This window comes from Pteropus medius, unplaced genomic scaffold (genome assembly GCF_902729225.1).
Source record: "Pteropus medius unplaced genomic scaffold, Ma_sr-lr_union100, whole genome shotgun sequence".
NCBI classification, from domain to species: domain Eukaryota; kingdom Metazoa; phylum Chordata; class Mammalia; order Chiroptera; family Pteropodidae; genus Pteropus; species Pteropus medius.
Window position 1 is genome coordinate 12,680,525 of NW_024340849.1, and position 27,741 is coordinate 12,708,265.

Consider the following 27,741-nt stretch of genomic DNA (forward strand, 5'->3'; position numbering starts at 1 on the left):
ATATAGTCCTTATTATGATTGTAAGGGTCAACATTCAAATCAGTTGAGGATGGAAGGATAACAAGCGGGATCTAGACAAAGGTGGTGGCTGGAGCCATATCAATGTCATGTGAGGTGGACAATCTATTCATCAGAGGCTACAGGTGTGAGATGAAGGACTCAGCATCTCAGAAGAGGCAGTTGGCAGGAGCAGGGTATCTAGGACCCAGTGCTCACAGCTTTTCCTTCCTTAGGAAAGTTATAGAGAGAAAGCTGGTACTTCTGCAAAAACAATTGAAACAAAGTTCACAGAAAATGTACAGTAGTCCCCCCCACACGTATCCACAGATTCCCTTTCCAGAGTTTCAGCCACCTGCAGTCAACCATGGTTCGAAAATATTAAATGGAAAATTCCAGAAGTAAACGATCTATAAGTTTTAAATTACACATCATTCTGAGTAAGGTGATAAAATCTCACGAGGCCCCAGACGTGACTCATCCCTTTGTCCGGCGCCTCCACACTGTGGACTCTTGTGCCAGTTAGTCATGTTGTAGCCATCTGGGTTATCAGACTGATTGCAGTGGTACCGCAGTGCTTGGGTCTAGTCACCCTGATTTTACTTCAGAATGGCCCCAAAATGCAAGAGCGGTGATGCTGGCAATTCGGATATGCCACAGAGATGCTATAAAGTGCTTGTTACATATGTCAGAAGGACAATAGTAACCCGACGTGACACACAATGCCTACATGACTCGCCTCGCTTTGTCTCTCCACGTGGGCATATTGCATCATCTCGTGTCACCACAAGAAGGGTGACTACAGTGCAATAAGATATTTTGAGAGAGAGCGAGAGAGACTACATTCACATAAATTTTATTACGGTACATTATTATAATTGTTCTATTTTATTATTAGTTATTCTTGTTAATCTCTACTGTGCCTAATTTATAAATTAAACTTTATCATAGGTGTGCATGTATAGGAAAAAAACATGGTACTGTCTGTGGTTTCAGGCAACCACTGGGGGTCTTGGAAAACACCCCGCATGGATAAGGGGGGAACCACAGTGTATGTAAGATCACAAGGTCACTGATGCTGCGCTCAGATATTCAGATAAAATGCAAGGTTTTCCTCAAGAATCCTGCTCATTGGGTAACAAAATATTAGTAAACTTTCAGTCTTATCTAGTAATCTATACATGACACAATAACGTTACCAACTTCTTTCCATAAAAAATGGCGAGCATCTGAGAAATACTCCTCTGCCCCCCTCCCTCTCCTCTCTTCTGAGACGGCACCTCTGGGTTTGGATTATAAACCCTTGAGGCCCTGGGGAAAGGAGTGTAGACCTGCAGCAATGTTCTTTGTCCACCTGGTTGCTATTTCCTCTGTCAGCCATAATGGCACCAGCAACGGACCATCTTGGTCCAGGTGGGTTGCTTGACCCTTACACCCTAGCCCTGCCTAACTTCCGCTGTTACTTTCACCGCGGATCTGGCTGCATTTCCGCTCTGATCTTCTCTATCTGGCCTCAGCTGGCGGGTGTGGGGTGGAGTGGGTTGATGCCAAGGTCTGTGGCAGGCTTGTGCACCTTCACCCAGCTCTCTGCTGAGCCCCCTTCCAGCTCACGCAGAGGCAGAACCTTCTAAGTTCCATTAGTGCCACATAGAGCTACTTCCTCCCTCCTCTACTTAACCATATTATGTTGCTGTATTCACTCGGATGGGGCCACCCCCAAATTGGTGCACGCAGGCAGACTAGAGCCATTAGCAGGAAGCAGGACAGATGCCCCACCGCCTTCCAGCTTTTGAACACATTTCTAGACACTTCAGAAGCTACTTCCATCCTATTCATTGAGAGGGCAGGGAGAGACAATGAGGATCTTTACACCTGCCACCCCCTCTACCTTTGCCTGTCTCTTTTCTTCTCCCCACATTTTCCTAGGGTCAAAGGGGCAGGCTTTCTCCTCTTCCCCCTAGATAGAAATGGGACCTCTCTAATCTACAATTCTACGGTGCCAAGGACCAGGCTCTTGATATTCTCTCGGAGGAGATAAAAGAAAATGCAAATCATATTTCTCAACAAAGTGTGGCTTTTAACACTGTACCTCGGGCAAAAATCTTATTTGAGATGCCAGAGGCTGCCTACTCTCTCCTAGCACTCCTAACACCCCCTTCCCTGGCTAGAATCTTACCTCCTTCTCCCCGCACATGTATAGACAGGCCAGTAGGGAGAAGGTCATGAACACAAACATACGAAGGAGGAAAGCACCATCGTGCTTCTTAAAAACATTAATACTCTGAGCTCGGAACCTTCTCCAAGATGGGGTTTGGTGAGGAAGAGCACTCGGAGTGCGCGCCGGGGGAGAATCAACTTTGGCGGAAGGAGGGAGAATCAAAGACGAGGGAGCACCGCAGGCACCTGTAGCTTTCATCCCAGTTTGACCAAGGGCAGGCACTCTCCTGGCACCTATGGAGGGGTAAAAGGGCAAGTTCGACGCCAGCCCACACGCGTCCAGCTGGCCTGCCGACCCCATCGAACCTCAGCTTTCCCCTCAGCCGCATTGGTGTCGGTATCTGCTACCCCGCTTCAGTTTCCCGACCACTTGCCCTCTGCGAACTTTTTTTTTTTTTAAGACTTTTAAACATTTCAAACAAATATTGAGTATAATATGATGAACACCCATTGTGCTTATCACTAGCTTCAACTCTTGGCCAATTTGCTTCATCCATATCCCCGTCTTCCTACCTCCCCTCCCCACCCCCAGGAAATGTCAAAGGAAATCCCAGACATCATATAATTTTTTGGAAGCTTTTAAATATTCCCTATGGCAACTTATCATCTCACCTAAAATGCACGAGCCTCTCACTCAATACCTAGACTATATTCATGACCCATTGTATGTAGCTCAGACTTAGTAACTAACTCCACTCACATGCCACATCTGCCTAGGAATTCTGCATAAATGTTAGTAATTAGAATAGTAATCCCATAATTTATCTGCTTTAACAAACACACAAAAAATCATACACCAATGACTTGAAAATAACTAGATGCTTCTAAAGCCCTTTAAGGTGGTTAAAGTTTCCTTTTTAAAAGTTAAAATTTCTGTCCTCTTCTTCCTCCTTATTTTCCCTGTGTTGTTTACCTAAATAGCTTGCTTAGCAAAACCTGTCTGTATAGATAAGTCGAAGAAATTTCTACCCAGCTCTGGTCTTTGTGAATGATATTATATATTTTTTCGGTAAGGTTTTTTTGAAAATAGAGAGAAAGTACATATAACTCGAACAAGTCTTTTACCTCTAGGTTATTGAGAAGACTGGGACTGCAAATAAATAAATAAATAAATAAATACATACATACATACATACATACATACATACATAGATAGATAGATAGATAGATAGATAGATAGATAGATAGATAGATAGGAGAATGACGGTCTCATTTCACAGATGGACTTGAACTTGCTCCTGCACAGGAACGAATTTTACTGAGATAAAATGATACTCTTTTCTCTTTCTAAATGGCTTCTCCAATAGAGGTTGTAACATGAGCGTCAGTAATAAAAGCCTGGACTCTCATTTCCCATAATGTGGCTAATGCTTTCCCTTTACTCAGAAGTTCATTTAGCATGGGAACTCCAGAGGCTTGTTTTTTTGCTGAAACACTCCAATGTTCCTAGGATGATGAGCCTATTTCTTTGTGTCTTCATTTCTTTATGAAGGCTCCAGTGCCATGTAAAACTTATATTAAATAAATTTGTATGTTTTTTGTTGTTGTTGTTAATCTCTTTTGTTACAGAGTCCCATCTGAGAATGGGTAGCAGGAAAAGATTTTTTTCCCTCCCTTACGGTGGTTTGTCTCTAATTTTTATAGGTAACACTTGCTGGTACATTAGCAAGCTGTCCCTGTATTTTGCTGTCAGCAAATGGCTAGGCAGGTGAGCTGGCTTAAGTGTTTACTGTCAAAATCTGATATATTTCCAAATAGTCTAGATATAAGTATTGTGTTACCAATATTTTGGCATAGTCAATATTTTTCTGATATGTATTTGCAAGCAAATATTTTTATTGCTAATATTGTTTGGAATGAAATGTGAGGTGTTCATTCAGAAAAAGCATCATATGGAATGGTGATTTTATATATTAATGTGAATCATGCTGGAGAAGTACATTTTCCTCTCATTTTATTAAAAAAAAACATTTATTTTTTCACCTAAGTTTTTTTTTTTTAACTATTACATAAAGGCCAATTTCCAAACTTTAACTTCTATTTACATTTTGTATTATTTAGTGGTTTTAGGACCAACTATAAATTTGATTCCCAAATTTTTTTCAGAACTAGGAGATTTCGCAAATATTTAAGGTGATTGCTAGTTATGGTGATTTCTTGGAGAGAAAATGAGACAGTCCAGTGAATTTCAAATCTGTCATCTAAGGAGACAGGGGCTTCTAGAAGCTCCTACTGCCAGGAGAGGGGAAGGTCAGGTTTACAATCTCACATCATAACTACCATCCACTCTACTGGGCCCAACATTCTGTTGTTAAAAAAACGATTTGAATGATTTCAGCATGATATAGCTTAGTTGCCCTTTAGCTGACTTAAACTGGGATTACACACTAAAATATATTTAGCTTTTCTTTGATTCTCTTCCCTTTATGGAAATAAAACGTGAGAGTGTCAGAAATATTTGGAACAATGAAAACTCTGGGGGGTAGAGCCAAGCTCAAACCTCTCTGTGTTCTCAGAGCACTTCGTTCTTTAAAAGGAAAAAGGTGGATTATCCCCTCTCATTCCAGTCCCTTGTCCAGGGGGAGAATAACAGCCATTAGCCGCCTTCCCAGTGAAGACTAGTGAGCTGGTGCTGAGCATTCGATAAATAGTGGTTAATCACTGGATGGTCATTGTAATGAGGAGTGTGTGTCTGGGGTTCTACCAACACTTTACTTTATGATCTTGTGATCGTAGTCTCTGGTAAAGTCAGCACTGGAAGCAAGCAGAAAGAGCATCTGGAAGATTTCACTTATTTTATAGATAAGAAAAGTAAGGCCCAGATGGCGTTGAGAAAAGCATCGTGTTGTCCTATAATGCTATGAAGAGTGAAGAGCTTGCAGAGTGAATAGTAGGGACACGCAGAGCAAGAACTCGGAGTAAGAGACATGTTTCTTAGGTTCCAAGTGCTCACCTTAGCTTAGTGCTTCTCAATTTAGAGGTGTCAGCCTCCCATAATACCGGCTGGTCTTAGGCCATGCAGGTAACTGAAATAACATTGAATCCCGTGGGGGGAAAGGAAGGTGCTCTCTTTCCAATGCTTTTTCCAAATCTCTCTGATTAGTTAAGGAGAATTTTCTCTAACACTTGCTGATCACCCTTTTCCCCTTAAGCTTAAAGCCCAAAGGCAACGCTAGCTGGCTTGAGTTTAATAAATAACAGCATTGTTTTTCTTAAGTACTTATTTTTATGCTTCCTTCACTTTGTGGCAAACTACTGGTTTTCTATTTATGGAAAACTTCCCTTTAAAAATAAATTAATTTAGATAAAGAATTGAGTTTATTTGCAGAAAAATGTCTAGTAAAAATAGAATACGTGCCTTGAAGATGAGGCAAAATTGGAGATGGCAGGTGACATGATTGGAAACACTGCACTAAGTAGATAAAAATGGGTCTGATGTTCAAAAGTGGAATTTAATAATGATCGAGTGACAAATACCTGTGCAAGAACTCACTCCTGCCTTTAAGAACCTTAAAATATATTTGAGAAAACAAGGCATGTACAAATGAAAATAAAATAAAATAAAAAATACATCCCAAGTGCAAATGGTAATCGGTCAGGGAAGGCCATGTCTTGCTTCATTTTCTGCCATGGAAAGGAAATTGTTGCTTTAAGCACATGGAAAAAGAGACACCCTTAGGGCTGGGCATGGGGAAATACCAGGAGGAAGGTAGGGCTTTAGGCAAACCTAGGGAAGTACCATTTTTAAAATTAAACAAGAAAGTGTATTGCCAGCAAAGCTGAGGTTTCCAGCAGACTTTTTAGGATTTCATATAGAAAAAAAAAATTTATTTTTCACGATGGAGTTTTTTAAAACTATGTTTTAGAACTGTAAAAGCGCACGCCATATACACTCCGACGAGACAGATACAAGCTTAAACGTAATGGAGACTGCCAATGTATGAACTGTGCCGAAAGGCTGTTTGTGCTGACCTCAATCACTGTATTAATATGCTCATGTATGTACATAATGCATCAAGGATAAAAATGAAACAAAGTTTATCCCTAATATGTAAAACAAAAAAAGATTTGGTTGTTTTGAAACTTTGAGTATGTAAGTATCAGGAATAAACCTAGAAGTTTTTTAGTTTCTTTTGATTTATATCACTGAACATTTCATAATGTTGTAAAATATATTTGGAAAATATTTTCAGTGAACAGCAAAAATTGTAAGTGGTTGAGAAAGCTGTTTCTCAAAACCTTCTAAATTAAACAATCACCAAGTTAATTATAAGCTGTTCTTAGGTAGTCTACATGCTTTGACTTTGAAATGGAAATTTCCTGTAACTTTACTCTCAAGGTTCTGGAGGATGTTACTTAAGTGTATCCTGAGATTGCAAAACAAGCTGTTAAATTACTACCGTTTTCAAAAACTTATTATTGTTACCAAACAACAACAACAACAAAAAACCATAAATAAATAGTATACTGATTCAGTCAGTATTCGTTGTTTTAAAAAACAAAATCAATGCTGGCTATCTTATGCAAAAAAGAAAAAAAGAGCTATTTATTGCAAGAATTCTGGGGGCTCGAAAAGTCAACAGGTATCTGATGAAACTTATCTTGGGAAATGATCAGAAGCCAAAGGGATTGGGGAGGGTGAGACAATAGGAACTCATGCCGGAGTTCCATTGCACACCATTGCCACTGGGATCCCCTCCAGTTATCTATATTCCTGTGATACTTGTCAAGATTTAAATCCCCAGGGGAAAGCATCCAACTGGCTGAGACCAAGTCAGGTCTCTCTGTTGGGGCAAGGAAGAGCATATTGCTCCTTTTGTTTCCATAGTATTAAAGTAACCATCTCCTACTAAGAATACACAACAGAGACACCCCACGGAAAGATGAGTTACTAATAGAAGGACGAGAGGGTTGAACGCTGCACTGCCCAAAATGACGATTGTCCACTACAGATGGTAAGTCTGATAAAAGACTGAAACTACTAATCATGACTCCCAAGTTCAAAGTTGGTTGTTTGTTGAGCTCACCTAACTAGTACCCAGATCTTGGTCTCTGATACCATGAAGCAGGCTCCATGGAGGGAAAAATGATTCCAGGGCTGGAGCAGGGTAGGTACAAGATGGGCCAGGAACAAGATTTTCCCTAAGTATGTGAGACACCAGGCAAATCACTTCTATGCGCTCTCTGTCTTTATACAAATTTTTATTAGAAAATCTATTACAAAATTCATGAGATGTGTAAGGTATAGGAATTATCAATAAACATTCAGACTAACTGATAGAAGAGAGTTTATTACAGATGTGTCGATTATCCAAATAATACACACGAAGGTCTTTCTGAGTGTCCAGGCATCATCCCCTCCTGTTCTTTATTGTCATAAGCACTGTCCTTGGCTAAATCCATACCTCTCACCATGAGATAAAAGGTAGTTAACTCTTATTACTCATAATGCCATGGCTTTTCAGGACCTGTTCTTCCTGAAACGATATAGAGTTTCTTGCCTCTATAGTTCTCTCATACAATTTACTCATGATGCTGCATCATCCATGGAGCAGCCCATGATTGCTGACTTCCAATGACTCAATCAAAGGTTGTTACTGTGCTTTGTCATTGATATTTACAATGCAGGAAAGTGTGCAGGAAAATATAAACTATTATTTGTTTTCTGGACCATGTTAAATTTCTTATTCTGATTTTTATTGCCTAAATGTAGAATAGCATGTCTTCCAACTGTTTTGTCTTGAACTCTTTAAATCCTTCATTACAGCATTCCTGGAATTCACTCTCTGCCAATGTTGACTACACCCTTGCTTTGCACACACCACCAACAGAAGGGAGGATACATGAGGGGCTCATGGGTGGAGTGAAAAGAACTGTACCATTTATGCAAGAAATGTCTAGCCCACCTCAGCACAACTTCAGACTCACCTGGAAGGCAAGAAGTAACATAGAATAAAAAGGCTCATTGGCATTGCAGAGTGTGTAGTGAAGAATTAACTTACCCAAAGAGAGATCTAGCCTTTATCCTAGTCTACTGGGAAGTGACCTTCTGGCCTCTAGAATGTCCTGCTTGATGGGAGTGTCTTTGTTTGCCTGGGAGCCTTGGCCACCAGACAGTCTAACAATGTGATTTATGATGGAGGCTTTGGGCCGCACCATATCAGTTCTGATCTTTAGAGGAACGAAAGAGTAAAGGTATTAGCCCAACCTCTGGGAAGGACTGGAGATGAAAGGTCACTCATGTGGGCAGTAGATGATTGTGCCCCAATAAAAATTCTGGACACCAAAGACCCAGGTGTGCTTCCCTGGTCGGCAATCTCCATATATATGTTATCGCATCTCATGGATAAGAGAGTCTGCTGTCCACAACTGCACACGGAGAGAACCAGAGCTCTGCATTTGGACCCCTGCCTCTTCCCTTTACTACTTTAATTTGGATCCTTCCCCTGTAGTAAACTGTTACCATGAATATAATAGTTTTCAGTGAATTCTGTGAGTCCCATTGAATGATCAAACCTGAGAGAAGCTCTTCAAACTTGCAATTTGTGTCACAAGTGAGAGCAGTCTTATAAGGACTGTTCCCTTAGACCTTGCACTTCGCCTAACACTGAATGCAGAGCAAGGTCTCAACAACCCTCAGCAGGGAGAGGCAAGAACAATGTGCTGTAGATCAGACCATAGGTGGATGGGAGCTGACACCCAGGCCCACACAGGGGGCTTAAGTCCAAGGGCCTGTAGTGGACAGTAGGCAGCCCACACTACTGAACTCATCCTGTGTCCAAATGAGTGAGAGATATCCCAAATCAGCATGTCAGCACCATGCTGGTGGCCCAATCTTGAGTGTTCCCATGAAAGAAATAAGAAGAGGGCAGACTGAGGTCAGGAAAGTACATCAAAGGGAAGAAATAAGACAGGGTGCCCCACCCGAGTGACACTGCTGGCTCTGGCAGGTCCCAGGAGCCACAAGAGGACTTAGTTCAAGGAAGGTGGTCTTAAAGCACACGGCCTCCTAAGGCACTGGCCCTGAGCTTGCCAGGGGTCTAAGGATGGTTCTGCCTGTAACATTTTTTTTTATGCCAGAAACTAAGGAAGTGCTCCAAACAGTGATGGGCATATCATAGGGACACTGGGACCAGCTTAATGAGGCTCCCACGAGCCAAATCTGGCACAATCTGAGCCCCAAAATGATTAAGCACAATAACAATTTATAAACCATTGAAAAAATAGGAGTTCATGAATCCATACAGCTAATGATAGATGATATGGATGGATGGATGGATGGATGGATGGATGGATGGATGGATGGATGGATGGAGGGATGGACGAATGGACAGACAGGTGGACAGATGGACGGATGAACGGATAGACAGATGGATGGACGGACAGACAGACTAAGGATAACTGATAAATGTGGAGAGAGTGCTAGTGTTGAACATGGCTTTTGTGGCGATTCAGAACCAGCCACCCCAAATGTGCCTCTGTCGTATGTGGATTATTTTGAGCTAAGGCAATTTTAATTTCAGGCTCAAGAGAAACTTCTGCCCATCTCTTTAACTATCTAGAAGAATTTGAATTAGGGGCAGAGATAACTTCTTTTGACCTATCAATAGGGCAGGACAGACTTCTATTTATTAAGCATCTGCTCATCTCATCATCCTGAAATGACACTTTGAAGCCCACAAGGCACCTTACCTTATCCTCAGCTCAAGATGTCTTATATACCCATGTTCCCTTTCTATCTGTGAACCTCTTGTGAATGTGGGGTCTCTGACTCTCTCATGTATGTGAGGTTCCCATACATATGTATGTATTAAATTTAGTTATTTTCTCTTGCTAATCTGCCTCGTGTCTATTTGATTATTAGACCAGCCAGAAGAACCTGGAGGGGAGAGGAAAGTTTACTTCTCCCCCATGCTTCCAAAATTCATCATTTTGCAAACATCTGAGTGAAGACTGAAACAGGCAAGAATTACAAATGAATGCTAAGCTAAATCTAGGGGGACATTTTGATGAGGAGCAGAGTACTTGTATAGTCTTAAAGTGTCTCCCCAGAGAAGGTGTCTTAGTAACAAGGGAGGAAGTAAGAAGTTATTACACAGTGGAAACATCAGGCAACACCTAGACTCAGTGATCAGAATTAACATCACTAAGGAAAAACAGATGGGCATCCAGTATGTCCAGATACGATGCTCGGAGAAGGATCCAACATCACCTGAGCAGTGTTCTAGCCAAGGAAGTGTACCTGACCTCAATCCAGTTCCAAAGAAATATCCAACAAATTCACAATGAGGAAAGTCTTATTAAAAAAAAAAAAAAGGCAGAGGGCGGAACAATATATTTTTAAATGCTAATGGCATAAAAGACAGAGAAATGAAAATGCTCTAAACTAAAGGAAGCTGAGGAGGCATAAAAACTAAATGGAGTAACTGCCCCTAGACTGGACCCCACAGTAGAGGAAGGAAATGTCATAAAGGACATTAATAGGTTATCTGACAAAACTGGAGCAAGGATGGTAGAGTATTGAATCAATGCAAATTCATTAAGCTGATAACTGTACTGTGATTACTTAACAGAAAACCCCTATCCTTAGGCATACATGCTGAAGTATTTGTGGATAAAGAGCCATGACATGTGTAACTTGTCCTCGAATCCTTCAGAATAAAAGTGGGGAGGTGGAGGACAGGGTGTGTAGAAAGAAGGAGAGAGCAAATGATAAACTAAATAAGGCAAAAGGTTTACAATAGGTGAATCACAGTGAACGACATACCAGTATTCGCTGTGATATTTTTATTTTTGCAACTTTATGTGCAACATTATTTCCATATAAAAAGCTTAAATGTTTGGTGTTTATCATACCATGCTTCATCTTCTCATTGATTACCTTTGTTGTAAGTAAAAATTACTAACTCATATTTAAATTGATGTCTTATAGAGTTTGTACAAGATTTTGTTAATCCACTTTAAAACATAAAAGGTTTGACGCTGAGTGACGTAGAGACATATTCCTGGGGAAATACGTTGAGAATGTATATCAGGTGGCTGTAAATGCTAGTTTAAAAGAGCTTTCAAGCACATCCAGATGCACACACATACAAACACGTGTATAGACTTCCACATATTCGGTATATCATAGATGGAGCAACAGAAACAATATTTACTTAGAGTCAAAGATTTAGAAAAGTCTATGGGAGATTATTTAGTCAATTCTCTTGCCCTAAATATGAAAATCTCAAACTATCCCAATACAGTTTCCCATAAAATAAGGTCCCTAAAACAACCTATTTCAACGTTTATCCATCCCAACTGTCAGATTTCTTTCATGTGTTCACCATATCGTCCTGTGCTTCGCTCAGATCTTCCTGTTCTGTCCTCAGAAGAGAGGCAGAAGGAACATTTTTATTTTAACAATCAAAAGAACCTCCCAGGAGGAAAGGCACTTTATAATCCCACACATTACACGTATGTTCTCAGAGTTTGGTCTCATTATATCAAAAATGGGCAAACAGCATTGACTTGCCCTATAGGGGTGTTACGTGGATTAAATGAGCATGAGGTATTAGAAACTCAGGCTACAGTGGAGAGAAAATACTTCTAGAAATTCAATCTTTCCTTCCGGAAAATTTTTCTTCTTTCATTTCTTTAATTTTGTGAATGAAAGGGGGGCTATATAATAAACCTGACAAGCTCAGGGGGACCATATGGCAGGCCTGACAAAACCAGTGCCCAAAAGGAACCACTCAGTGGTCTGATCACAAATCCCTAACTGGGCCAGGCCATGGCGGGCAGTCAGGTCCCAGGCCTACAGCTTCCTTAGCCAAAGTCGCTCTTTACATTGAGGGAGCCTGTCCATTGTTCTCATGCATCTAGGATAACATACCTTTGAAATATCAGACTCATTTTCTTTTCCTACCCTTATAAGGCTCAACCACTGGCATCAGAGCACAAGACCACTAAAGCACAGACCACAGAATCCCTCATGGTTATCTGGTCCCCTGCAGACCATGCCTCAGTGCTGTGTTAATCATTAATGCTCCAGTACCCACCAATGTGAAAGAAGTGTATGCTTCTCCATTTTGTCTTTTATCCAGTCCCAGAGATTTTCCTGCTTTGCTTTCTCCCACCCCCTTAGCCTACTACCAACGGATTTCATGTAACTCTCCTTATATCTCTTACTTTGATTCTAATGTATTAAAAAAAAGCTGCAAAACTGCCATTCTCCAGAGCATTTTTTTTAATCTATTGAGATTTTGCTTCCCGGAAATTGTCATCAGTTTGGCTCAAATAAACTCATAAAAATTCTCTACTGGTTTGGACGTTTCTATGTCGACAATTTTCTTTAATAACATTCTCTGTGGAATGCCTACGTTTCATATTAAATATTCTTATCTCTTTTTTTCTTTTATCATGAATCCTTTCTCACGATAACATTAAGTGCACAAAGTAAAATGCATAGGATTATACAGAAAAACACACTGAAATACAACGAACGAAACATGAAGAAGCAAATTTGTCATATGTGAGCTTAAATAACAAGAAGTAGCAGCAAGTTTAACAACTATCATGACTTTTTAAAGTAATAATGAGTACGAACTAATTTCAAAATATCTGTAACTACTGTTATACGATTTGAAAATACCTATGATTTCTGTTGGTGACACAGTTGTGCGACTACTGTGGTTTGCGGCTGACATTAATAACGGAAGGAAATGTCACACGCGGAAATGAAGTCAAAGTCAAAATCTTAATCATGTCAATTCCAGGGAGAAAAAAAAATTAACCATTTTAAGAATCAGATGATGGGGAATAATTTTCTACCTCCCTGTATGCATTTGGAGTATAAATGGAAGTTATCAGGAATGAATGCAAAAGGAAGATTTGGGGATAATTTCATGAAAGGGAGTAGCTTGGCTGATTCCCTGAAGAGCTAGTTTTAAGAGAAAAAAACCTGAACAAAGGAAAATTATTTGTATGAAACCTTTTCAAAAATATCAATAGGAAAAACAGTGATTTTCAGCCTTGTTTTAGGTCACCTATTCCCTTTAACATAGAGAGGAGGCAAGGAAACTAAAAGTTACATCAAGCTATATTCCAAGACTGCAGATCAGCCCTGTGGCCGGACCACAAGGAAAGCTACAGAACAAAGGAAGATTTCTGCTGGGCTTGCTATCAAACCATTTCCCCACACTGTGAAGGGAAAACAGGAAAACAGAGTGTCTAAGTCAGCCCTGCACTAAATAAACTCTACCATTCATTCCCTACAGCTAAAGCCACGAGGAACCTATGGATCAAAGGCTGGGAATTGCCAGCAGGTCTTTTACACTACATATTCTTATCTTTCACACTGTCTGCCCATACCACCAAAGGAGAATGGGTAAAGAAGTCTTTAAACTGTAATTCATAGAAACTGAAAATGACATAAAACTGAATTCCCCAAACACTCGGGGTCCTTCTCAGTGTCTTTTCAATGTTCCTCTCATTGTCTCTCTTTCTATGTCCCTCTGAGTCTCTCTCAGGCTCTCTCGCTCTCTGCCTCTGAGAGGAGACCACACTCTGCCTGCAGAGTGTTACCCCTTCTCTAATAAACTTGCCTTTTGTCTGACGCTGGCGTGCATTTAAATTCTTTCTTGGGCTCAGTCAAGAACCTTCTCTTTCGGTGCAGGGTTCTAGCTCCCTGCAACTCGGGGGAATTTTCCCTGTCATGCATCACTTTGAGAAGCTGTAGAAAGATCTTTACCCTGGAAAAGCTTAAATGCAGAGCCATATCACTTTTTGTATAGTTTCAAACGGTCCATGGAATTCTTGAAACCAATCTATAAACTCTTAGCCCTGTGAATTCTTAGGGCCCCATGAGCTTCAGGTTTGAAACCTCTGACTGGGAGTTAATGAGAACCAAAATGGAGACTATTTGGACAGGGCCATAAACACTTTTCAAGAGTAAAGTTAAATCAAGCAAAAACAAAGGATACAAGTAGAGATTGCTAAGAACTGAGAAGAAACTAGCAGCTAACCCAGGGGTCGTGGAGTCACTAGAGGACTGTATCTCAAATTGGAGGCTTTTTACATTTAAATTGGACAGCGTTTTGCTCCCTTTTGGTTAAGAAAGACACTGTGCCTTGAAAATAATTACCGATTCCAGAACACAGGATGACTCGGGGCTGGGAAAGGAAACAATGAGAGGTTAAATTCTTCAATTATTCTTATAGGAAAAACCCAACACTTGCATTTACTGTGGTTTTAGTGAAGAAAAGAAAGTCCATTTATAATAAATAGATGATTACATGTGACAATAGGTCCTAATTGATTAGGATTTCATTTGAGTAATGGAGTAATTAGTGTTGCCTGGGGAACTTGTGCTGGACTGTCAGAGAAAGATGACACAGAATTAAAGCATAATATAAGAAGAATTCTGAATAATGTAACCTTCAAGTTTCAGATGTTTTGATGTGCTTATTATCTTGAAAAATCATTTTTCATGAATACTGATAAAACATTTGCGTCCCCTTCATGAAAAAAATTACTGAGACGAGCTTCTACATATGCAATGTTCTCTAACTGGGGAAGCCAGCAAACTTTTAGAACCTAAGAAAAACTCTCATCTTTCTTGGACCTCAATGTTTGCATTTGTAAAAGAGGGACTCTTATAGACTCTCAGGTCTACAGACAACCTTGAAAAAGTACCAAGTCAGTCTTTAGGCAAGTTTCCCAGAGAAGCAACTCTGACATCCTTCGATGATCGCCTTAATCCTAATGGATCCACTGAGATTCTGGAACTGGAGATATCCACTATTAATATGAGCTTGGGGCATTCGAAATATGTGCCAGGGCCAGTGAGCTCTATCAGTGGGTGTTGCTCTGATCTGACCAATGCCTCATTGGCTGCTTGTCTTTTCTTTGTGACTCTAGACTGAATTATGACGCTGGCCCTTGTACTTGAATCCCTTGGATATGAGCACCTCTCCTTGTGTTATCTGACGGTTTAACTAGGCCTTGACTTTGACTCTCTTTTTTCCCACCAGTAGCCCTTCAGCCTTACTATTTCAGTGCCCACCAGCCTGACTTGCGATTGCCAACAGCTGCCTCTTTTTGCCTGAGGACTTTCTCTAGCTGTCAGAGCCTCCTTTGCTCAAGCTTACCACAGGCCAGAAGTACCAAGGAGTTAATAACCCCAGAAGCACTAGTAGGAGTGGTTGATAAGTCTTCCAGCTCCCTTACCTTCTAGGTAGGACCACTCTGCAATGCATGCTCTGCACTCTTTTCCAGAATTCTCTAGTGATATTAAGCTCCCGTTGTGCATCCATTGGTAACTTGCTTAGTAAAATAAACCCTATGGGCTGCCTTCTCCTCTCTCTCCCACACCCTCGCCTCCCTCCTTGTGTTTCCTTGGCTCATCTACCAAATAAATTATTGCACTCAAACTCTTGTCTCAGAATTTGTTTCTAGGGAACCAAGACTAAGACAAGAATCTCAAACTTACCATATCCAGGACAATTCTTAACTCTCCTTTGCCTCTCTGTTTTCCACGCACACATACGCACATTGTTCTTCCACTATCCAATGCCCCAAACATCTCCCCAGTTGGGTAGGCTACAAAACTAGGCGTCATCTGACATCCTGTGTCCAACCGATCAGCAAGACCCATGAACTCTATCCACAAGGTAAAGCCCCCATTTGGCCGTTTCTCATCGGTTTCATTGTCCTAACCCTAATCCAAGTCACTATTATCTCACCCTACCTGCTACAACCACTCTTTACTTTTTCCTGCTTCCACTCTTAGTCCTACAGCCCACTTATATCTGACAGCCAGAGTGACTTTTAAAAGTATAAAGCAATTCTGTTACTCTCCTGCTTAAAACCCTCAAATGGTTCTCAGATCAGATAAATACAAAACTCATGGCCCAGAAGCTCCTGTCCAGCTCCCTACTTTCTGTCTTCTATCTCATTCTCTTTCATGTATTTATATTCCTTCTTCCCATTACTTGCATACGACAGACAAACTCTTATCTTAAGGCTTTTGTATTTGCTGTTTTCTCTACCTGAAATGCTCTTCCTCCATATATTTGTGTCCATTGTTGTGGATGCTGCATCACACTACTGAGATCCCTCTTCAGCAATGAAGGACTTTCTCCCCTAGTGCTGACAGTTTATCAGCAGACAGCCCTCACCTGTCAGTCCCCTTTGAGAGTTGTGTCATGTTTCCTTATTGGAGCAGCCCACACTCAATGACTGATTATTGCAGAGGCATCAATGCCTGCTCCACTTCCCCCAACTCTGAAAGGACATCTCAGCAACAGAGTTCCCTGCCGGGCTGACTCTGGCTCATGGAGGCTGTCATTGGTACTGCATCTGTCTCTGCTTCTCCCTCTGCCCAATGCTACTTCCTTCCTCTGCATTCAATGGGTGTAGACCCCACGTGCACTCCCTAATCAACACTGTGCATGCTAATCTCCATCTCGGAGTCTGTTTCTCAAGGAACCCAACTGGCAACATTCATCACTGGCTGTCAGCCTAGCGTCACCTCTTAACAAACCTGCTCCTCCTGTCTAAGGTTGTATCCCGCTACTGAATGAATGAGTCAAGACAAAAGCTCATGAAAACATTACAGATAATATGCCAGTAAAGTAAACATTGAGAGGGGGCCAGAGCAACTAGTGAGGTAAGATATCACAGAATGGGGACATCAGGGAGGAGGGATGGCTTAGGGAACGGCTTGGACTTATATTCACATTCCTAGTGAATCCTGAGTTGACATATCAAGATTCTGGACTCTTTCCTCCTCTCTTCTGACTATAAATTGGACTACGAGTGATTTCAATCCTGCCCCCTCAGTAGGGGTGACAGCATTGGTCCCTGACTGATCCATTCATCAGTAACCGTGTAAAGAGTATCTTGATGGTGACATCACAGCTTTCACTTGCTTGTTAGGGGAACTGATAAAAAGGAATGTATGAAAGGCATTTTTTTTTGGCATGTTGGAATCATGTGAGCAAAGCAGATTTCTCCATGGGACAAAAAACCAGCTGCCTTTGCCATCCCCTAGCAAATGCTGTACAAATGCTAATCCCAAATTCAGTTTCTCCTCTCACAAGCACACTTTCTGGCTACTTCTCTATAGCATTAATTGCTGCATACTGGAAAATGCAAGTGATTTCAATCCTGCTACGAGTGATTTCAATCCTGCCCCCTCAGTAGGGGTGACAGCATTGGTCCCTGACTGATCCATTCATCAGTAACCGTGTAAAGAGTATCTTGATGGTGACATCACAGCTTTCACTTGCTTGTTAGGGGAACTGATAAAAAGGAATGTATGAAAGGCATTTTTTTTTGGCATGTTGGAATCATGTGAGCAAAGCAGATTTCTCCATGGGACAAAAAACCAGCTGCCTTTGCCATCCCCTAGCAAATGCTGTACAAATGCTAATCCCAAATTCAGTTTCTCCTCTCACAAGCACACTTTCTGGCTACTTCTCTATAGCATTAATTGCTGCATACTGGAAAATGCAAGCTCATTTCAGCACCACCTGGAGCAAACCAATTAAAAGAAAGGCACAGCAACTGTGAGAGAACATCGTTTCATGGAATCCCACTCTGCAGATGAACTAATAGGTGATTTTTTTTTTCAACCACTGATTTGAGTAATGATAAATCAATTAAAAGTATTTGTTGGATTGCTGTGTATACAAAATAGGGACATTGTAGTATTGCTCTCCTCCATGACCACTGACATTTGAAGGGACATTGAGTAAATGTTGATGACCAATAGATTACCCAATTAATCTGACTTAGACTAATAAGTAAGCTCCATGTAAGTTTACTTGGCATAATTGCCTCCCATATTAGAAAGTTCATTTTCATAACTTGGCACAGAATATGCTGAAAATGCAGAAGAATCCACTTTTGATTTCAAAATATGACTCTTGTACCCCACCCAACCCAATGGCCTTGATACCGTGTGCCTGGGGAACCAGGTGACATCATGAATATCACCTTAGATAGAGTAAAGATCGAACTCAATCAGGTCTTATGTTGAAAATGAAAATGTATTTTGCACTAAGAAGGGCTCCCTGTGCACCTGAGGGCTTTCCCACATGCATTTGGCGGGTCTAGGCTGCACCATACACTTTTGTCAGCTAAACCTGGAAGCTGGCTTTGACCAGACAGAGGGAGAAGCCTCCATTCCAGCTCCTCCAGCAGCTGTAGCAGAAGGGTGGCCTCCTCGCCACCCAGCAGCAGTCCATGTGGCTCTCGATTCAGGAGCACTTCCAAATCATTGCTGGCAGAGCTGACTACCCAGACCACAGGGCCAGAGAATGCATTATCTCCCCGATGTGCTAAAGCAAATGAATTACTAATAACGTGACTAGATTTCTGATCTCAAAGCACTTTCTCCAGCACTTTGAGCCTAAACCACAGGGTAAAAATATTGCAGAGCACTAAGAACTTTACCTTTCCAAAGAGCGTTTCCTTTCCACAAATTAAAACTAAAGCATTTGTTTCAACACAGCCTTTGTCCAGTCTGCTGCTGAGGTACATAAGCATGACTCCGCTTTAAAGATCGGGCATGAGGGGCCCTGCAGTCTCTCATCTCAAACTTGTCAGCCACCTGTATCCTTGCCATTTGTTTCTTTTTTCTGACGATTAAATCTTAAGGTTTACAAAAACAAAAACAAATAAACAAATAAATAAACAAAAAACAGAACATACCTCTGTCCAAAAAGAGTTCTACATTTTCTGAAGTATGGATAAATGGCAAGAAAATGAGCTAAAGCTGTGGATGGAGTTGGATTGTTATAACATATGCATTTGGTGACTTGTTATAGAAGTGAGATTCTAAAGGTTACATGGATACAGACGAATCCTAATTTGAACAGGAGATAAATTTGTGGAGAGAACTTCGTTCAGGCAAATCTGATATAAAATATGAAAATCCAGATTTAGAGACAGATTTATTCAGGGAGTGATTATTCGCTTTACAAATGGTCTCACCATAGGGTTCCCTTATATAGTCAGCTCCCCTGTGTATGTTTAAAATAGAATCCTCACTTATAACACACAGTGTTAAGAATGTAGCTGATATGTCTAACCTGTAAAGAAAGGTAGGTTTCCTGAAATGAGTGCTGTTCTTACAGGTGAAGCTGTTGCATTTTTAAAAGCTGTCTGTTGAGATGGGAAATTGTACAGGGTATATTTTCTCCACTTTTCTCTCCCTTTTCAGATAATAAAGGAAATAGATACATGTTCTGTCTTCTGGTAGGCACAGAATTATTGCTGGAATCAACTTGGATATGATATAGCCCGATTCTCAGCACAGCTGCCACCCCTGCCCTCAAATTCTCTAAGATGACAACCAGTACATTACATGTGGCTTCCTTGACAGTCCTGGTTTATGACAACTTGCTCCTCTTCCCATCACAGTTCTTCTATCCCAGCTGCTCCAGAGGTTTAGGGTCACCCTCGGAATCTCCTAAGAAGCATGACATAGAAACATTCCGAACTTGAATTCCAGCTGTATAATTTCCCTCCAGAGCCCCGCTCTTATCCACAAAGTCCTCAGTTCTTTTCTACCTCCCCGACCTCTGCAGAAATGCTGCCCCACAGACCTCTTTGCTGGCGTCTACCCTTTCTTGGGATAATAGTAACTTTATTTTGGACTTGAAAACCTTGCACACTAAGCTGGTCACCAAGACTCTTTCAGATGCTGGTACCTGAAGTTGAGATTCCCTGTCACTGGTGAGAAGGTCCACAGGCAGGTTTCACCCCTTCTGGAGATACCCTACTCCTCTAAAAGTAAGCAGCTATGGCTCCCCAGGACCCAGAGGTAGGATAATTTCTAGAACTTTTCAGATCATGAAATAAGAAATTGTCTCATTCAAAAGTGACATATAGCATAGACTTCTTCCCTGATCTTCTAAGAATTGTTTAAAATGTCCTGTTTGGGTGGCAAGTATTTCATTGCTTGAAAAATATTTTATTAATCCCTTTCTTTCATAATCTCTTTTTGTATTCTATTTTTGTTAGTCTTCACAATGAAAAATATTTTTGATTCTTTAATATTTCTGATGAGAAGTGTGGGTTTAAATTAATTTTTCTGCTTATTGATATCTAGCTACAGAGATACTATTTTAAGAATAATAAATCTATTGTCTGTTCTTTTGTTTGATTTCTCATATATTAAATTTTATATATACATTAGAATCTACTCTATTCTATTTTGTTCTTTTGGTCTATGCTTATGTTTTAGAGCAAATCCCTGAAATAACATTTTAATTATTTACATATTTTAATAAAATCAATTTTCAAGTGAAGCTAATTGTCTCTCACTATTCTTTTTTATCAATATTCTTTTTATTTTCCCAACAAACTTTGGATTTATTATATTAAGTTCTGTAAAGCATATAATTAGAATTTTAATTGGACTCATGTTAAAACTGTGATTTACTATTGGAGAGAATTATTGTCTTTACCATATTTCTCCTTTCCTTTAAGGAACATGATGTTTTGCTCCAATTGCTTTAGATAATTTTCAATCATGTTATATTTTTGTCTGCTTTTATGAACATTATATTTGGTTAATTATATTTTCTTTTTATACTAGTACTGAAATTTGGAGACAGTTCTCATAGCCAGACATTTTGTTAAACTTTTAAACAGGCTTTACTAATGTTTGTGCTTACTTCTTCGGGTTTATTAGAAATATGCATTTTTCCAGTTGAAAATAATCTTATTTCTTTTCTAGGATTTTTAACTTTCCTAGGCCCTTCTTATCAGGCCCTATGGATTTTAACAACCAGCCATATGCAGAGGAAAAGAAAAAGGCTCATGTTGAGGACCAATTATCTAAGAGATAATCTATCCTGAAGGGAAAAGTGACCCAGAAGTGGAAGGAAGAAAGAATTTCAAGGTGAGGGGATTCATCCCACAGATTCTGTTTCTCACAATCTCCCTTAAAGAAAAAATTAAAAATGTGGACAAAGTTTGAGATGTGAGAATGTTCAGAGTATTACTTGCCCAAGTCAAAATTTGAAAACAATCTAAATGAACTACAGTTAGGAAAAGTTTAAATAAATTACGGCACCCCATGTAAGGGAATTGTCTATGAGCATAAAAAGTAATGTGAGGAGTATTCGATCACTTAAGAAAATGGCCATGAGTTGTTCATTTAAAAAACAAGATTTGAACTATGTATAATGTCATCTCAATAATGTAAACTACAAATGTAAATATGTATGCATAGTAGAAAGAATAGAAAAATCTGTTATTTATGATTGTCCCCAGATCACATTGTGGCATTATGATATTTTCTTACAATGAGCATGTGTTACTCTGTGATGACAAAGAATGCTGCTGTGCACTGAATGCTTTGTCCTCTCAAAATTCACATGTCGAAGCCGAACCCCAATTGTGATGATATCTGGAGGTGGACTTTGGCAGGTGATTAGGTCACGAGGGTGGAGATCTCATGACTAAGATGAGTGCCCTTCTAAGAAGAGACACAGAGAGATGATGTCTTTCTCTAAGCAGGAAGGCAGCTGTCTACAGTAGGGAACAGACCCTCACTGGAAACAGAATCTGCCAGGGCCTCGATCTTAGATCTTCGCAGCCTCTAGAACCTTGAGAAATAAATATTTGTTGCTTGAGCTACCCGCTCTATTGTGTATTTTTATAGCAGCCTGAATGGCTTAAGACAAACACCATATTATTTATTATTAATACAAAAAGTAGAAGGAGAAGAATGAGACGGAGGAAGAGACTGGATCGAGAGAAAATAGACCACAGGATCTGGCCATTAGAGTTAAGCCACCAGCATTCGGGTTAAGCGTTATGGAGGTAAAAGCCCTTTGTCCTTGATTAGGTGCGCGAACTCTGAGGTCGTCAAACCTATAGGGTCGTTGGAAAACCACTGGACCCGCTCTGGGTTGTTTTCTTTTTTGGGGGTGGGGCGAGTGTTGATGGAATAGAGATGGCTGCAAATGTTTTGCTATGCTTCCTACTGAGAGGTAGAATTTAATTCATCGCCCCTTGCATCTGGGTGGGCCTTAGTGACTGACTTCCTTCATCAATAGAATGCTATGGAAGTGGTGTTCTGGAACCTCCAAGGCTACATCATGAGATGCCTCACTTTCTACAAGGCCTCTTGGAATGCTCTGCAGGAGCCCTAAGCGGCTGAGTAAGAAGTTCAGCTCCCTGGAGACTCCTGTGCCTGAGAAGTCCAGCGTAGCTGCTCCAGTCACCAGTCCCAGCTGGGCCCAGCCTTCCAACCACCACTGCCAAAGCAACAGACATGCCAGAGAAGCCATCTTGGATCCACACACACACACACACACACCATTTAGCAGTTACTAAATGACCTCTATGGGAGAACCACCCCACCATACATGCCTTGCCCGAGTTCCCCAACCATAGAATTGGGAAATATAATAAAATGGGAACTATTTTAAGCCAGTACATTTTGGGTTAGCTTATTATGCAGCAATGGGTAACTGGAACAGTAAGGTGTGAGCTGCTCTTTACTGGGGTAGAAAACTAGCTGGGCTTCCTTTTTTGATAAGCTCCCTTTCAGCATCTATAAAATTCACTGGAGCACTCGGGGTGGGGGGATACATGGGCTGCCTGACGAGAAAATTCCAGTAAGAACAACTAATTTTCACAGGCCTCAGCCTCTTAAATCACCCCTTAACAATTCTCCCAGCAAAACGTCTGTGCCTTCCTTCTGCAGCAATGATCTACTGACCACTTTCACAACTGTGATTGGTCTTAGATTATCAACCACAGACATTTGAACGAGGAGGGAGGGCGCTCTGAAGAGGAAAGGGCCGGACGAAAATGCAAGAGAGGCTTCCCATGGCTGCAGGCTCCCGTCAGGAGGGTGAAGATTTATCAGTGGGGTGGTTAGGATTCAGAACAAGCACTTTCCTTGTATCTGCTGTAGAGACTCTCTGTATATTTGGGCCGTTTTTAACCCCTCTAGAGGAACTCTCCTCTGAACTGTGTGAGGTACAGTCCTGGCCACTGAGCTGTTAGAGCTGGGCTGGTCCCCACTGAGCATCTAATCCCACCTCCTCATTTTATAAAAAAGGAAACGGAGGTCTCAAATGTGTGAGAGTGTTCTAAGTCATACAGTTTGTGGCAGAGAAGTAGCAAAAAGCCCATTCTCCTGGCTCTGAGCCCACCTTTGTATGTGTGTGTGTGTGTGTGTGTGTGTGTGCGTGCACGTGCACCTATGTGTATGTTTACATGCATGCCTTCACATACCCGTGTATGGAAATGGGAGAGGCAGACAGAAAAATCTCGATTTTTAGCATGTGATCAGCAGGTGCATTCACCTGTTGATTCATTAACTTGCCCCACCGACAATAAGTGCTGGAAGTTTCTCCCTCATGAGCATTGATGACTACACAATGACTTATTTGAAAAGTGTCAGTAGGGCCTGTGAGGAGCTGAGCCTGAGGGGAAAGGGAAGACTTCAGAGCAAGCGGGAGAGAAGGCCATGGCCCCCTACCCTGCAGAACCTGCCCAGCTTCCTCGCAGGCCCTGGCTCGGATAACGACCTGCATTTCAAGGTTTTCGGCAGGTGCTATCAGGATATCACGTTTGCTGGGAAGATGCTCTCTGAAAAATCTGGGCCTGTGCCTTTTGTCAACTACATCTCATTTTCCCAGTTTTCCCTTCTGAATATGAATGTGCTCTTTGTGTGAACAACAAGTGTTACATAAGGAAGGAGTCAATAGGTAATATAACCGGAATAATTTTCCTAGTGAAACTGCTGCAGGCATCCCCTTTTTGAAACTATTCTCCCAACTAAATAAATTTTTATAGAGTTTGTCACACATTTTGAAGTTTTGTTCACCCTAATTCCATTACTAAGACCAGATAAAATCAGTAACACTTTATTCTTCCAGTCTTTCAAATTCTCTTTTAAATTTTAGATCGAGGGGAAAAGGGTGTCGAATTTTTACCTACAGCCATCTATCTCCGTGGGGTATACGTTTATTCAGAATGTTCAATAGGCCCCCAAACCGAGCTCTAAGATGATTTATACATACTGTTTTTTAAAAAATTAAATACTTCTGAGCTAATATAATCATTTCAAGCAGGAATAAAAATGCTTATGGTCCAGAAACTAGATTAATTCTGCTCCCCCGACCCTCCTCCATGTGCTGTTTATACGGTGAAATGCTGGGTTTGTTCTGTTCGTTCAGACCTCGTGTTTGTTTGGTGGCAGAGGCATTTTGTTCTGTGTTCCAGACAACATCTGTCTGGTACAAAATCTCAGCCAGTTCCTGGGTTACCTGGGCAAAGGAAACCGTGTCAAATGCCCTCAGGGCCCAGAAATTAATTCTGAAAACACCAACATAATCAGTTCTCTGGGGCCCAGGTATAAAGATTAAAATAAAGAACTTGAAGTTGTCAGGCAATGATCTTACATACATTTAATGCAAAAGAAGAGGCTATTTAAAAAAGACTCAGTGATTTTTCCTGCCTTCTTCATTTCCTTGCACAGTTGTGCGACAGTTTCTGCCCACTGAATTCCTGAAGCAGAATTGCTGGATCAAAGGGAATGGATTCTTAAATGTTTAAAATCAGTTTTGTTGAAGTGTAATTTACATACAAGAAACTCATCTATTTAAAATGTACAATTTAATGAGTTTTAACAGATTTTATAGATATACAAACATGTATATGTACACCCGCCTATGACACTCTATCTGTGAAACCACTAGCGTAATTAACATACAGTATATTTCTGTCACCCAGAAATTTCCCTTTCCTATTTGCAGCCTGTCCCTCCATCCACTCTCTGCTCCAGGCAGCATGATTTGCTTTCTTTGCCAGAGATTGGCCTACACTTTCTAGATTTTTTAGAAATGGAATTATACAGTACATACTCTGGTGTCTGAACAAACAGAATTTCTCTGAGATTCATCCATGTTGCTGCACATATCATTAGCCCTTCCTTTTTCTTGATGAGTAGCATTCCAGTGTATGGACAGGATGGCATGGGCGTGGCACAATCTATTTATGTATTTATCGATTGACAGACCTTTGGGTTGTTTCTAGTTTTGAGCTGTAATGATAAAGCTGCTATGAATATTTCTGTATATGACATTGTGTAGACATATGTTTTCATATCTCTTGGGTATCTAGGAGAGTAATGAGTGGGTCATATAGTAAAGGTATGTTTAACTTTATAAGGAAGTATCTTAAAAAAAAAAAGAAAAGAGAGAAGTATCTAGTTTTCAAAGTAGTTTACCATTTTTTCATTCCTATCAGCAACGTACTCTTGAACTTCGGATAATTATTACCAAATTCCTCTCCAAGATAACTTTACTAACACTCTCCAAAAGTGAATAAAAATGTCTATTTCCCACACTCTCACCAATGCTGATTATCAATCTTTTTAATCTTTGTCAATCTGATCATTAAAACAGGACAATGTTGGGAACTGCATTCAATTATATGAGAATCACAGCATCTATTCATATATGTATTTGCCATTGTATGTTTCCCTCTTAGAATTATTTTCATATCTTTTTCTCATTTTTAAAATGTCTCATTCCTGCTTTTCTTAGAGCTTTTTTTTTTTTAACATTAAGACTACTATTACTAATATTTATATTTTGATCTTTGGGCTGACTGGGAGATATTCTGAAATAAGGAGGGGGTAAGAACCCAAAGAAAGAGTCCTTAGACAGGCCTGAGGCCTGGTCCTGCCAAAGGATAGTCACACTAAATTGAACTTTAATGTTCCTTGTCTTGCAGTGAACATTCAGGAAAGTCCAGGAGCCATTTTAAACGAATTACTTAGACTTGGCGAATACCAAGCACTGAGCCAGAATTTCCAGAACAGTCAAGAGGGACCAAGGGGACACAGAGACTCCTTAAGAACAGGAGGGTGTGTGCTTCTCCCTCCAGAAGAATGGTAGTCTAGGTATGTGTGCTTTCATGGGGAGCCTGTGGGACTTGGAAGGCCTCCCCTGGGACCATGCTCCTCTGAACTCTGCATGGTTTGGCCCTGTTGTTTTCAGACACATTCCAGTATCTCGTGCCATTAAAGAAACTTTATACCATTGGTGATATTTATTGGTATCTTTCCACCAAGCATAGCAGTCTCCCATGTTGGAGGCTGCTCGCCCCAAATGGCTAGCCAATTGTCCACGTACACCATCTACTGAATAATCTATCTTCTCTCCTGATTCAAATTCTCATTTCGTGAACTCTATTTCATTGCCTTGTTTTTTACTGCAATACTCCTATTTATGCATTAGTTTGCTTTCTCATATATTGTAATTGTTGGTAGAGCAAGTCCCTTCTATTACCCTTCTCTCAGAAAATTCCTGACCATCCTCATCTTGCACGTTTGTTCTTGCAGATACACCCCACCGTAGAACCCAGTCTCGGAGAACCTTTTCTGATAGAGCACTCGTAAATCACCTATGTGTGGTCGGTAATAAACTCATAAGCACTTGGCCACAGAGGGCTCTTTGGTCAATGCTGCTGTGCCTGGCATGGGCAAAAGCAGCTCAGGGCTATCAGGTGGGTCAGGTCTGGGATCTGGCTTGGACGTGGTGGACACTTAGTAGAAGGAGATCAAAGTCAGAGAAATCAAACATTTTCTGTAATAATGCATGGCATGTTGTAGGAGATCAACAAATGCTTATTGAATAAACATTAATGAATGCATAACTACATTATACCTCCACTCGTAATAAGATGACAACTTTCTGTCATCGTTGTCTTGTGTATTTCTCTAATTCCTTTTTAAATCTAGCCTTAGTCTTTATTTCCTGAATAATGTTCAATAAGAAATTGTTTTGCTCCCTAAAGGTTACTTTTGCCCAAAATTTTAATGGAATCATGTATGTGAAGTTTCATTGAATAAAAAATGAAAAATGAGTTTGAGATTTAAAAAAAATCGTCAATGGTTAGAAAAAAACAAGAGGTCTATGGTCAGAGTCTGCCATCCATGTCCATAACTAAGTTTATGGACATGGGAACACAGGCCAGGGCTCCGAGCAAAGGATGTGGGCACAGAGGCGTCACAAGTCCTATACATAAGGTTTGACTTTTTTTAAGGATAAATTTCAAAATGTGATCTGTATAAAAGCTGTTAAAGCAACAGTAACAGAATGGAATTTGTAATTTATAAGAGGCATCGAAGCCAAGAACTTCGAGTTCACCGAGGCTGTGTTTATGCTGAGTTATACTTCACGAGGAGCTGTGGGTCCCATCTTATTTGCCCATAAAACAGTGTTTTACCAGGAAATGAGAGTCCCAATCAATGCCTGATACCTAATTTTTAAAAACAGATGATTGTAAACAATGTAATTGACAAGTGCAACAGTTTGAGTTTCTTGGTGACAACACACAGGTCAACTGAGGTCAAGCTTAAGTAGCAAAAGCCATGCATTGAAATGATAACAGGTAACCATAAAAATAATGGGAATATTGAGGGACAAAGCTCTGGAAATGGATTGGAACAAAAAAGGCACCAGAAGCTGGGAACCTTGCCAACATCTGCTGAGAGGGACT

General features: G+C 40.6%; 1 long non-coding RNA gene across 3 annotated transcripts; it reads left to right on the top strand.

The window, feature by feature from the left end:
- Positions 1 to 434: 434 nt before the first annotated feature.
- Positions 435 to 27,224, top strand: LOC120584772 (uncharacterized). Of its 3 annotated transcripts, XR_005648140.1 has the most exons (5): positions 435 to 792; positions 7,043 to 7,169; positions 19,907 to 20,029; positions 20,948 to 21,112; positions 25,972 to 27,224. It is a non-coding gene; the product is annotated as an uncharacterized LOC120584772 (long non-coding RNA). The 3 variants fall into 3 exon arrangements; XR_005648139.1 differs by lacking the exon at positions 7,043 to 7,169 and having other exon boundaries at positions 25,972 to 27,219; XR_005648138.1 differs by lacking the exons at positions 7,043 to 7,169; positions 19,907 to 20,029 and having other exon boundaries at positions 25,972 to 27,217.
- The last annotated feature ends 517 nt before the right edge of the window (positions 27,225 to 27,741 follow it).